This window comes from Dermochelys coriacea, chromosome 1 (genome assembly GCF_009764565.3).
Source record: "Dermochelys coriacea isolate rDerCor1 chromosome 1, rDerCor1.pri.v4, whole genome shotgun sequence".
Classification (NCBI taxonomy): Eukaryota; Metazoa; Chordata; order Testudines; family Dermochelyidae; genus Dermochelys; species Dermochelys coriacea.
In genome coordinates this window covers 265,228,256-265,242,557 of record NC_050068.2, presented here as the reverse complement: position 1 = coordinate 265,242,557, position 14,302 = coordinate 265,228,256, and positions in this window count along the sequence as shown.

Sequence of the window (14,302 nt, the reverse complement as noted above, 5' to 3'; positions counted from 1 at the left end):
AGGCTATCAGCAAGGATAAGTAACACTTGGAGTCTGCACAGCATAAACAACTGGGGCCTCATACAAATGGTGCCATGGAGTGTGCCTTCATGGGACCAGATACATGACCAGTGGTAAAGGATGCCTTCAGGTTTCAAAAGCTGTGATTTTACACATTTGTCCATGAAGCTGTCTTCTGAATATATCTAATTGCACCTCTGGCAGAAATAAGAGATATTGTTTCCTCAGTGACGGCTTAGCCTCCCCTGGACTATTATATCCATCACCTATGCAGATATTCTAATCTTGAGTTCAGATGGCAGAGAATCCACCACAGTCCTAGGTAAGTTGTTCCAGTGGTTAATTATCCCTCACCATTAAAAACCTGAATTTGTCTAGCTTTAGCTTCCAACCATTGGACCTTGTTTTGCCTTTGTTTGCTAGATTAAAGACCACTCTACTATTAGAAATCTTTCCCCATGTAGGTACTTTAGTCCATGATCAAATCGCTTAACCTTTTGTTTGATAAGATAAATAGACTGAGTTCACTGAGTCTCTGTCCAGACCTCGAATCATTTTTGTAGCTCTCTTCTGAACCCTTTCCAATTTGTCAACATCTTTTGTTAAAGAGTAGACACCAGAACTAAACACATAATTCCAGTAATGGTCATACTAATATCTGGGGTCCTGGACAGTAGTGAACAGCTAAACACATCACAAGAACACATCTGGCAGTCTCATCAGAGAGGTAAAGGACTGAATGGGCCATGGAGATTGACCTCCCTTTCTCCTCTCTAGATGAGGTCAAGGTTAAGACACATCAATGAGGGGCAGTAGGGTGACGTTTCCATTGTAATCACTAGTGGTTGTATCAGTTTGGTTGAAAAATAGAAGATTTCATTCTCTAGTGACTGTCTGAAATGTTTCACCAGTGCTCAGTTCACTCACACTTCTTTGAACGAAGGAAAAATATTATGAAAATAAACTTCTATGTCTGGCAACAACACAAACAAAATTGCCAGCATTATAAATTACACTTCGGCTCCATTATGTCCCTGTGTACAATGTTTGAAGTTTTATTTTTAATCGGTGACTGTGAAATAAGGTTCCTCAGGGACCAGCTCCTGGAAGAACTTAACTTAAACACTCATGTTGGACCACTACCTTCATCAATGGGCTGCATAATATCACAATGAAATCATTGCTTGTTGCAAAGGTAAGTTAGACAATGTTAGGGTTTAGTGCAGCCAGAGTTATTCAAGCTAAACACTGCATAAAATAGCTATAAATGTTTTTGAATATATAGGAACAGTCTATGCCAGAAGGGTATAACATCAAAGCACCTCATTCTTCAGGCAGTTCAGAACTTCAGAGCAGAAAGGAGCAAGAGGAAATAAGATCAAGGTATATAAAAGAAGGGATGATATTGAGAAGGCCTTTTGGTTGTGCCTGTTAGTAATCTAAGGACAAGGGTCACTTGAATTTGAAAGGCACATCATTTAAAGTGGATAAAAGGAAGTAGTTCTTATGCAGCATGGACCTGATCCAAAGCCCACTGGAGTTGAAGGAAGGGCTCCCATGAACTTCAGCTGATGTTGAATCACGTCCCTTATATCTGAACTGTAGACCTTGGCTGCCATATCCTATTAATGAGCTAAGAACCACTCATCTCTAAATCTAGTGTTTTTGTTGGTAATACAAGGACTGGAAAGCCTCAGGAAACTGCTGTTCTGACTTCTTGTTAGGCAGTGTGGTGAAACAGAAGTTTAGTTTTGTTGCTGGTTTGGTATATCTCATGGGAGAATAACTTCCATTTTTGGGGTGTATCTGCTCTATTTCTCAGCAGTGTGTCCTGAATTTGGTATTCTCAGCTGTGACCCACGGAAGCATGGTTACACCCAGTATGACTGCTCTTATATTCTTATGTACAGAACAGATGATGGAAAGGGGAGAAAGGCAGGGAAAGGAGGGCAAAGGGGAGAAAGAGAGTGGGGGTGCGAATGGAGGGAGCGAGGGAGGGAATAAAGCTAGCGAGCTGGATAAGTGATGCAGGAGGAGCCTAGAAGACACGGTTGGGGCTGAGGTCAATGGGGAAATGAGGCAAAATGGGGGAAGGCAGTAATGTGTGACTAGGCCATAGTGGCTTCCCCCTTGTTATATTTCACCAGCAGTTGCCCAAATCAGACTTGTTAACATTTTATATAGGGGAGAATACTATTAAAAAAAATTCTCCATTTTTTTAAAGTCACTTTCAATTGATACAGAATAAACCCCTTAAAATGCTATGGATGAAAAGAGTGCTGTAACCTGAAGCAGCTGCCTAACTCGCCCCTCACCTCCAAAAAAACTCCATGGGAACTAACCTGCTTCCTAGTTGCTGGTACCTTCCTATTAGCTAACCCTTATTCAACACCTTTCTTAGGGCACCAGACAATGCTCTAGATCTAGGAATTAAAGGTGTTTAGCCACTATCCATGTGATATTAGAAGCCCACAAGGAACAATCCGTCATCAGCTGTGTCCATACTCATTCTCTATGCTTGCTTTTTTGGAAATCTTGAGAGATAACTGATCCTGGCAGATAATAGGTAGGGAGATAAATGGAATCTTGACTTAAAAGGTTTTGCTTCAGCCACATGAAAAGGATGGCAAGTGAAGAGTTATCATTTCACAGGCTGCTGTTTCTATTGCTTAAAACGTCTTCATTTTTTTTACCACCTTTTCTGTCTTGCTATTGAATTCAAAAGTTTGCAGATGCCCAAAGAACTGAATTGATTTCTGTGTTTAAATTTGCTGTTGTAATGAGTGATTCTGAATTTTACAAGCTTTTCATTTTATGTTCTTTACTATTTCATAGATACATAGAAAGTAGAGATGGAAAAGACTTAACATGGTCAGTCATCTAGTTTCCTCTCCTCTGACGCATTCAAGATTGTTCCCAGGAAGGTATACTTGGGTATTTTATACAGTTTAGTTTCATATGACCCAAGCAATGAAGCTTCACCGCTTCCTTTGGGAGAAGAGTACATTCTAATGGATGTCACCATTAGGAACGTTCCCTGATATAGCCAGTCTCAATTTTTATGTGCTTGTTGTCATCAAATAGACTCTCATGAGGTCACCACCTTTGTCATCCTTTCATGTTTATATACTTTTGACAGGTGGGAATCAAAACTCTGCTTGGGATAAATTCATTGAAGTCAATGGAGTTTCATTATCTCTTTTCCTCTTTTCTTCTAAATTTCCTCTCCCACAGTTGTACATTATTGTTGATAGTCTTTGAATTTCTTATAGTTTATCAAAGTTGTGGTTTCTGGAGTGCCTAGAACTGAGTGCAGATTTCTTGGAGGTGGTAACAACAGCATTAGGCTCCTTTTAGTCTCCTCATACTGAATTAGGATTCTTTGTGGTAAATAGAAAAGGAGTACTTGTGGCACCTTAGAGACTAACAAATTTATTAGAGCATAAGCTTTCGTGAGCTACAGCTCACTGCATCCGATGAAGTGAGCTGTAGCTCACGAAAGCTTATGCTCTAATAAATTTGTTAGTCTCTAAGGTGCCACAAGTACTCCTTTTCTTTTTGCGAATACAGACTAACACGGCTGCTACTCTGAAACCTGTCATTTGTGGTAAATGATGCCTCAGTATATGCAGCCCAAAATCACATTGGCTTTTTTTTGCTGAAATATCTCATTGCAATCTCATAGCTAATTTCCTGCACACTGTCACCCCGGGGTCTCTCCTGGGACCAGTTCCTACCAAATTTCTTCTTACATAAGGCTTGTGTTTTGAATGATTGCCTCCAGATGTTTTCGCTTGCATTTTTTCCCATGCTGAATATGAGTATATCCTCTCCATCTATCTGACATCTCCAGACCCCAGAGTGTGACATCTCAGTTTTCAGTGGTTTTCACAAAACTTCCTAGTTTAATATCACCCAGAAATTTAATTAACAAATGGCCCGATTTTCATAAGTATTCCTAGCTCAACAGCTCCCAGTGAGAAAAATGGGAGTTGGTGGGTGATGGGCAGTTCTGAAAATCAGCCCACTGCTGTTTACCTTTCTATTGACACAGTGCTGAGTGCAATAGGGCCTCAATCCTGCCTGGGGTCTCCGATGATACCTGTTAAAGAAGCCAAGACCTGATACTGATCCATGGAGGACCGCATTAGACACCTTGTCCCATCCTGATACCTTGATGTTAATCATTCTCTTTGTTTACAATTCTCAAACTGTGAAACTATCAAAGCAATTTGAATCAGTTTTGAATAATACAATGTTTGGTAACATATTATGCAGGAGGTCTGCAAAGCAGCTGTTGTGGCCCTGTGTCTCTTTGCTATCTGTAAGCCATTAAGCATCTCTATGGTGCTCTATAAATAACAGTTTTGTATGAATGCTTGTAATAACTGCATGTGTTTGATCTTGTATTAACAAATGTGTGGATGTCCAGCTTGATCCTTTGCTATTTTCAATGTCTTTATGGAATGGAAACCAAAGTCAGGTCACTGAATTCCACTTGTTGGGCTTTTCTGGCCTCTGTGAGCTGCAGATGTTACTGTTTGGGATATTCCTAGTTATCTTCTTGGTTGTCACCCCTTTGGGGAATGGACCATAACGATGGTGATCTGGCTGGACCATCACCTCCACACCCCATGTACTTCTTGTTCAGCCACCTTTCCTTCTTGGACAGTTGTTTTTCCTTCATCACCACCCCCAAGCTGCTGGTAAACCTCTTGTTGGAGAAGAAGTGCATCTCCTTCAGTGGCTGCATTGTGCAGATAGGTTTTTTTTTTTCATCACCATGATGAACACTGTGCTTTTGCTGCTGGTAGCCATGTCATATGACAGCTAGGCGGCAATCTGCCAGCCCCGCACTACACAGTCATGAGCAGAGCAGTGTGCATTGCCTTCACGGCCAGCTCATGGACAGATGGCTTCACAACATCCTTGTTACACATTCTCCCGATGTTCAGGTTGCCTTTCTATGGCTCCATTGTCATTCACCATTTTCACAGTGACATCGAGCCGCTCTTGGACCTGGCTTGTGCTGACACCTTCCTGAATGATGTCCTGATCTTTGCCATCAGAGTGGCATGACTCTGGTGAGTTCTTTCAACCTGACTTACATCTCCTATGTTTACATCCTCCCCATCATCCTGACAAAGCACTTTGGGTGCCACGGGAAAGTAAAGGCCTTCTCCACATGCTCCTCCCATCTGACAGTGATTGCTGTCTTCTATGGGAGGATGAGCTTCATATACACGCGCCCACCTCCAGCTTGTCTAGCAGTCCAGATGTCTGGTATCTGTGATGTATATGGTGGTGACACTCATGCTCATTTACAGCCTCAGGAATGTGGAGGAGAAAGGAGAAGTGAGAAAAATACTGGAGAGAAAAAAGTGAGTCCAATTAAATGAGGACAGTGAATGTCCACTGAAAATCTCCTCCTCTCGTCTCAGAATCCTTGTATCTCTGCTTCAAACCACGGTACATCAATGTACACTAGGGAACTTTTAGTGCTCAGCAGTGAGGTCCACACAGATAATTAGTGTGAGGCACTGGAGCACTCCAGCTTGCCACAAATGAAATATTTGCATAGACATATCCTCTCTCTGTTCCTCACCCCACCCCCCAACTCACTCTGCCTATCTAGCAGAGGCCTCCTCTCCATCCTTCATGCAGTCTAGTATCTGTTGGTATGAGGGCCTTCTCCTGTGGCAAGTTGCCCATGCAGAACTGTCTTCCTGTTATTTTCATCTCTTTGACTTTAGGCTCTTTCATTTCTGCTATTATTCCTTCCTTTCTATAACATGGTCGTTGTATTGCTCGACTCTCTGAAGCATTTGGAGGTACAGTTTGAAAGAAAGAGGCTATAAAAGTAAAGGTTTCAGAGTAGCAGCCGTGTTAGTCTGTATTCGCAAAAAGAAAAGGAGTACTTGTGGCACCTTAGAGACTAACAAATTTATTAGAGCATAAGCTTTCGTGAGCTACAGCTCACTTCATCGGATGCATTTGGTGGAAAAAACAGAGGAGAGATTTATATACACACACACAGAGAACATGAAACAATGGGTTTATCATACACACTGTAAGGAGAGTGATCACTTAAGATAAGCCATCACCAACAGCAGGGGGGGGAAAGGAGGAAAACCTTCCATGGTGACAAGCAGGTAGGCTAATTCCAGCAGTTAACAAGAATATCAGAGGAACAGTGGGGGGTGGGGTGGGGGGGAGAAATACCATGGGGAAATAGTTTTACTTTGTGTAATGACTCATCCATTCCCAGTCTCTATTCAAGCCTAAGTTAATTGTATCCAGTTTGCAAATTAATTCCAATTCAGCAGTCTCTCGTTGGAGTCTGTTTTTGAAGCTTTTTTGTTGAAGTATAGCCACTCTTAGGTCTGTGATCGAGTGACCAGAGAGATTGAAGTGTTCTCCAACTGGTTTTTGAATGTTATAATTCTTGACGTCTGATTTGTGTCCATTCATTCTTTTACGTAGAGACTGTCCAGTTTGGCCAATGTACATGACAGAGGGGCATTGCTGGCACATGATGGCATATATCACATTGGTAGATGCGCAGGTGAACGAGCCTCTGATAGTGTGGCTGATGTGATTAGGCCCTATGATGGTATCCCCTGAATAGATATGTGGACAGAGTTGGCAACGGGCTTTGTTGCAAGGATAGGTTCCTGGGTTAGTGGTTCTGTTGTGTGGTGTGTGGTTGCTGGTGAGTATTTGCTTCAGATTGGGGGGCTGTCTGTAAGCAAGGACTGGTCTATCTCCCAAGATCTGAGAGAGCGATGGCTCGTCCTTCAAGATAGGTTGTAGATCCTTGATGATGCGTTGGAGAGGTTTTAGTTGGGGGCTGAAGGTGATGGCTAGTGGCGTTCTGTTGTTTTCTTTGTTGGGCCTGTCCTGTAGTCCAGAAGTCACCTACTACAGGACAGGCCCAACAAAGAAAACAACAGAACGCCACTAGCCATCACCTTCAGCCCCCAACTAAAACCTCTCCAACGCATCATCAAGGATCTACAACCTATCTTGAAGGACGAGCCATCGCTCTCTCAGATCTTGGGAGATAGACCAGTCCTTGCTTACAGACAGCCCCCCAATCTGAAGCAAATACTCACCAGCAACCACACACCACACAACAGAACCACTAACCCAGGAACCTATCCTTGCAACAAAGCCCGTTGCCAACTCTGTCCACATATCTATTCAGGGGATACCATCATAGGGCCTAATCACATCAGCCACACTATCAGAGGCTCGTTCACCTGCGCATCTACCAATGTGATATATGCCATCATGTGCCAGCAATGCCCCTCTGTCATGTACATTGGCCAAACTGGACAGTCTCTCCGTAAAAGAATGAATGGACACAAATCAGACGTCAAGAATTATAACATTCAAAAACCAGTTGGAGAACACTTCAATCTCTCTGGTCACTCGATCACAGACCTAAGAGTGGCTATACTTCAACAAAAAAGCTTCAAAAACAGACTCCAACGAGAGACTGCTGAATTGGAATTAATTTGCAAACTGGATACAATTAACTTAGGCTTGAATAGAGACTGGGAATGGATGAGTCATTACACAAAGTAAAACTATTTCCCCATGGTATTTCTCCCCCCCACCCCACCCCCCACTGTTCCTCTGATATTCTTGTTAACTGCTGGAATTAGCCTACCTGCTTGTCACCATGGAAGGTTTTCCTCCTTTCCCCCCCCTGCTGTTGGTGATGGCTTATCTTAAGTGATCACTCTCCTTACAGTGTGTATGATAAACCCATTGTTTCATGTTCTCTGTGTGTGTGTATATAAATCTCTCCTCTGTTTTTTCCACCAAATGCATCCGATGAAGTGAGCTGTAGCTCACGAAAGCTTATGCTCTAATAAATTTGTTAGTCTCTAAGGTGCCACAAGTACTCCTTTTCTTTTTATAAAAGTAAAGTGGTGGTGTGCTGAACTTTTCACTTGTTTGGGTGCCTATCAGCAGCCTTTTCTGTGTCCCTTCTCGTAACATTCCTCCCACAAGTAATCCAGGAGCCTTCTCCTCTGCCACCTCTGCCAGTGAAGCAGCCTTCTGGTATCTTTTGGCTTTGTTCACTTTCTACTTCCTTTTAAATCTTGTCTGAAAACTTCTTTGTCTTTACATCTCTTAATCTCTACCTCCTCTTACTCTATGGTGCCCACCTATCTTTAGTAATATTTCCCATTCTCTCTGAAAGAAGAGATCCTTTCACACAACATGGGGAGAACTGGTTATGGAATGAGGGTTTATTTCCAAGTTATTGAATGTATTCTTAAAGGACAGGGGCCAAATCCCTGGCTGGTGTAAATCAGCCCAGGTTAGCTGACTTTGAGGGAGCTATGCTCGTTTACACCAGCTGAGGATCTGGCCTCTAGTTGGAGGTACATTTGAATGTAGTATTTAATTAGTTAAAAGAAAATTCTTCAAGAGCAGGATGTTAAAACCTTTGCTAAGAGTCTTAGCCCTGGGTACTTTGAAGAGGACATCAGCAAAGCCAGATGTGTCTCACACTGGATTGCGAATTAGGAGACCTGGATTCTAAGCTTGCCTCTGTCACTGATTTTCTATGTGATCTCAGGCAAGTAGTTTCATCTCTCTGTGCTTCTGTTTCCCCTCCTACCTTTTGTCTGTCACATTATGTCTTTGTACAGCACCTAGCAGTTCAATAGATCCGCATCTCAGTTGGGCCTGCTAGCTGCTACTCTGTGGTGCAGTCCTGCTATTTAAAGTATAGGTACTCTGCTCTGCCAGCATGGCCGTGCATATACAGGGTGGGCAAGCTCACACTGTGCGGAGATGCTGTTTTGTTCTTTACAATGGACACCTCCATGCAGCTGCATGGAGGACACCATTTTGTTTCTGTATAAAATAGTGTCATCCATGTGGTGTGACCTCACACACGTACAGTGCATGCAAGGTCATGCTATGCAGAGGATGCCATTTTGAGAACAAAATGGCATCCCTCCATTCATTAAAAGTGCCGGTATGCTGTTCAGGCGTGATCCGGCCCCACTACAGCACAGCTGCTACCATAATAAAATAATACTAAAAAAGCTATACAATTGGGTATTTTTAACCAAGGGAGTAATGCTTAAGATGTATCACTAAGTCCTCTCACTTCATTTTCTGTATTTCTTCTGATTGTTTCCTCTGAACGCACTTTTACTATTGAGAGAGATTATTGTGAGATGTGTATGACCCTTTGAGATATAACTGAATTGATTTATTCTGGTTTACTTGCGATTTACTTTAGGCCTTATCATGTAACCTACACAAAGAACCAAACACCTAATTTACTCTGGGGGGGGGCGCTTGGACCTGGTTGGCAATAAGTACCTCAACTCTGTGATCAGACCCATTAGAAAGGAAAGCTTTTATTATTGCTTAGAGCAGGGGCAGAGTGGGGAGAGGAGAGCATGTTCTGAGAGGGTGGTGAACATGATCAGTGTATCAGGAACCTAGTTGCAGGTATGAAGCTGGGAAAGGAGGCAGTCTTCAGAAAGAGGGTATTACATTTCAATTTTCTAAATTTTTTTTTTTTTTTTTACTGTTACTCATAGGCTGAAGTTTGTCAGTGTTGCCGACTCTTGTGACATTTGGTGATTTTCTTAAAGCCCCAGCTGCTGGAGTCAGGTGATTACTAGAGAATCTCAGTTTCATTTAATTTTTTGTTTGTGTGTGTATGTGTAAGTTTCCAGCCTTGAAGGTTGGGGAGAAAAACTGTAAAGTGTGTAGCAAAGGCACTCTAAAGGCTCAGAAACAGAACCCAATATTTATTATTTTAAAAAATATTTGGATTTTGAAGCCCATCTCATGATTTTGTGGGGGTCTGGCTCATGATTTATGAATACTTGTGTTGGTAATATGGAAATCTGCTCATTTATTCAACATGTTCTCCCCCATCACATGTATATACCCTAGGGTATTTTATAGGGTGATTCATGAGAGATGGCCTATCCAGACTGGGTTGTTACTATAGGGTGGCTCTTATGCACTAGGTTGTTCACACGTTGATTTGTTATCATGGGGCTGCTTAGTGTTGAGCTTCGAGAGTTCTTGAATTTAGAAGTAAAAGGGCTATTGAAATATGTTTTGGATTAGTGAGTTGGGAAACATATAAAGAGTTTGCGAACAGCCTCAAGGCTATATCCATGGAGCTATGCTGGAGCTACTCCACCTGAGGTGCTGGCCCATAAGTTACAGAAAATGTAGGCTATGATGTTCCAGAAAATATGGGCTAAATCCCACCCCTGCTTGTTATCGATTCCACTGACAGTGGGCTGTCATAGGAATCGGTGACTAAGTATTATCTCCCCAGTAGCAGTACAAACAGAGGAGAATGTAGATTTGCTTCTCAAATGATGTCATAACTGAACTCTGTCTTGGCTAAATGGCAGCAATAGCTCAGAAAATAATTAGCCTTCTTTCCAGGGCGGGAGAGGGGGCAGTGATGGAGTGGTTCTAAAAGGCTCCTTCTGTCCCAGTCCGATCTGGCCAAAGGTGAAGGAAATAGTATGAAATGCTTCAAGTGAAAACATGATATGTCTCTTGTTAGAAGTAATTTCAGACTATCTCTTCAGGATTTTAAAAACAATTTTTAATAGTAAAAGAACAAAGAATAACCTGTTAAAATGTGTACATGCTGCAGTATTTCATAAGGTTTTTTTAAATATATTTTTTCCTTGCAACATTGACAACTCTCACAGCTTCTTCTGAAAATTAAGATTGCAGGGGCTCTCTCGTTCTCTCGTCTTTTTAAAGACCAAAAGAGAACATGTTTTAAAATTCCTTTCATAAATCTTAAAACTCCTTAAAATGAAAGGAACAACTATCATCTTAAAAAAAAAAACCCAAAACCTAAGACCAACAGCAGCTTCTCCCAAGCCCCTGCAAAACAGGTCTTCAGCCAGGTATGGGAGCTAGCAGGGAAGGTATTGATTCTGGACTCCTTTGAAGGGGAAACCTAGCAATACTCTTATGGTAGAAGGGAACGTACCAACACAGGGTTCAGAGGAGAAACTTTATCAATACCTTGATGTTCGCTAGAATGTCCCAATCTCTGGACCCCTTTAGAAAGAGGGAACTTTGAGAATACCCCAGTGTTTGCTGGCAGAGAACAGTCCCAATGCCACAAGACCAAGTCTCAACCTGGGACAAAAATGGAAGCTCAAGGGCTACTGTAATGCTCAGTCCTCTTGTTATGTTCCTAATTAAGCACACTGATGAGAGAAGCAATGATCACACTTCTTTGTGTGATCCAGAAACTGGAACCAATAGGCCTTTTTCCAGACAAATTATAAGAGAGGGTCAGAATCTGAGAGGGAGAGATAAGGGTCATATAAATAGAGCAATTTAAGGTGAGAGAAAGCACAAGAAAACTGACATCCTTATTTAATCAAAAAAACAAAGTCTATTAAGTATGACTGAAGATAAAAGAAATAAGTCACTCATATTTAAAAGCTAAATAAAAATCACACCTGCACAGAGAAGATTTTGAGAAAGCGGAAGAGCTGTAAAAGGAGAGAAGGGTACAAGAAACGAGGAGCAACAGTGCATGAAAAACAAAAGTTATAGATGGTATCTGCCTAACAAGTAGTCCTGTGATTGGTTGAGGGGGTTTCCTGCAACTGTGGGGCCTACTTTCGATCCTCCCTCCATTCACACATCTGAGCAGAGTTCCTCTGGGCGGCATCCACTGGTTCCCTTGACACCTTGGAGGAGCAGTTGCGCTGTCCGGGGTTCTCTGCTCGGTGTCCCCCACAGGTTTCCTACCTGTGACCCTTTGACCATCACACTTATCCCTGTTATTTTTCCATTTTCCCATGGAATTATTTGAGTCTCGGGCCCAGTGGATCCCCCCCATGGGCTACAGGAGGGTGCTTTAGGCAGGCTTGAGTCCGCCGCCTTCCCGTAACCCAATATGAAGTAGTCTTGTGATGTAGTTCGCCAGTTGACATGCAACTTGTGCTTGTAATGGTTACATTGCTGTAATGTGTTTCCTGTTTGTGTACTATGTGCCTTCTAGTGACTGGCCTATTGAAAATAAAAACAGTACTATTGACAGCTAACGAGCATATCCCTTTATCTTTAAGTGATGAGTCTTGTTTTTTTGGATTAAAGGTCCTCACAATAGCTGGTGATCATGATGCAGCCATGTATTTGTAACAATTCTTTGTGTAAATTGATTTTAAACTTTTGGCTTACACATATTTGCTAAACATTTTCAAGTAAGAATGGAGATATATATAGAAATCATTAGTTTGACACATGCAGTGTAAACCAGGGAAAGGTAAATTTGAATGAAGTTCACCACAATGATTAGAAAGATGATATCCTCTTTTATGAGTATCAGACAATAAAAACCACTTGTCCCTTGACTCTGAATAAAATTAAAATCTTTTCTTAATGCAAGAGGGGAAGGGAATATTCTTGCCCCTTCTCTGCACAATTCTGAGTCACAATTCTGAATCACCATTCACCAGCCCAACAAGGACAAAGGCTGCCAGAGACCAAGAGATAGATCCATAAGGTTAAGTGGGACTAATCTCCTGCCTACTCCCAGTTGTTCTCTTTCACCTTCACCCCACCTTGCTGCACCAACTTCTGAGGTCAGGTGTTCAACTTCAACACATGCAATCTGCAAAGCTTGAACTGGAGAGGGGCATGAAAAGAAAATACTTCACATTTCATGGTTGATAGGGATGGAGTGATGTGGGTGGGGGCAGGGGATGGGAGGGTGGGAGAGGGCTACTGTATGCTGAATGTGAGGAAGAAGGAGTTAGGTAGGACTCCAGCTTGTGCTAAACCTGCACTGTACTAGAAGGACTCACCTAAATCTGGCTGGTACACAGCCCATGCCTTAGGATGTGTCTACCTTGAGTCAGCTGCCTGTGCTAGGGAACTCTAGGCTTGAGCGGCTACATTATATTTTTACCTTATATTAAGACTTTTCTAACCCAGGCTCAAGCATAGGGCTCTGGCGTCCACATTGCAGTGCGCAGACCCAGGTCTTAGTAACCATATCCCAAAGTCCCTAGCACCTCTACCCTCTGAAATGTGGCTTTTCTAGCCCTAGGACTATGGTGCACTGTGGGAAAACTTTACTGCCTACCCTGCACTTTACCAGGAAGCAGGTCACTTTGCAAAAGGCTTGTTTGGTTTGTTTTTTGTTGCAAGCCCAGGAGGCTCTCTGACAGTGTGCTTCCAGATCAGTGATCAGAAGAGAATGGGTTAACACTGACCTGAGCTGCTGCCGTTTGCCATTTTCATGAGAGAGGACTGCAGATTGTTGGGATAGAGAGGACCAAGGAAGTTGTCCCATGGAATTGTGGGATACTTCCAGCTCACTCCAGGACCTGAGACAAGCGGGGCTCTGTCAACATTGCAAAGTAATAGGGTCACACCCTGGGTTACAGCTTAACTCCTCCAGCCCTGCAGGGTCTGGGATCCTGGGTCCGAGTCCTGGGTTAGCGCAATTGCAGTGTACACACAAGGGGGGGTTAGGCTTGAGCCAAGGTTCATGCACAGGCCTACGTTACAGTGTAGAAATACCCTTAATGTGCTATATGTCACTGTCAAGTGACGATTGCAATGCTTCTCCATTTTCTTAACCAACAACTGGCAGATACCATATTTACATGAGGACTAGCTTGTACCAGGAACAGAAAGGGATTTCTACTTATAGGATATGAACATTTATATCACTCTGAGAGTCACTTGATTAGAATGGCAATCTCGCAGGATAGCAGAGGGGTGAGTGCTGTGATAGATTTAGCTAGTGATCTTGAACATTCAGGTGTTCAGCTGTCCTTATTGGAGTAACAGAAATCTAATGACTACTCCACTAACCTGTGGATAATATAGGGAAGATGTAGTATTCCCAAGCCCTTCTGTTCTACGGCTGTGAGGTGAATTTTAGGTGGCAGATTCCCTATGCACAGCTCACGTGAGAGACTCCAGGTTCTCCTTCCTAATGAAAGGTGGATAGGTGACTCTAAGGACTCTGTTCCCTATGAATATACATAGAGCAATTGATTGCTGGCTCAGATATCATGGGAATATCATCTACATCTGTTGGACTTCACATACACATGGAAAGCTTGAGAGTGTTCTGAGAGTGGCGGATGGGTTTAATTCAGAGTTAGATTTCATAGGGTCAAGGTTGGGAATACAGGATAAGACTTCAAAAGCTTATGCTCAAATAAATTTGTTAGTCTCTAAGATGCCACAAGTCCTCCTTTTCTTTTTTTGCGAATACAGACTAACACAGCTGCTACTCTGAAAC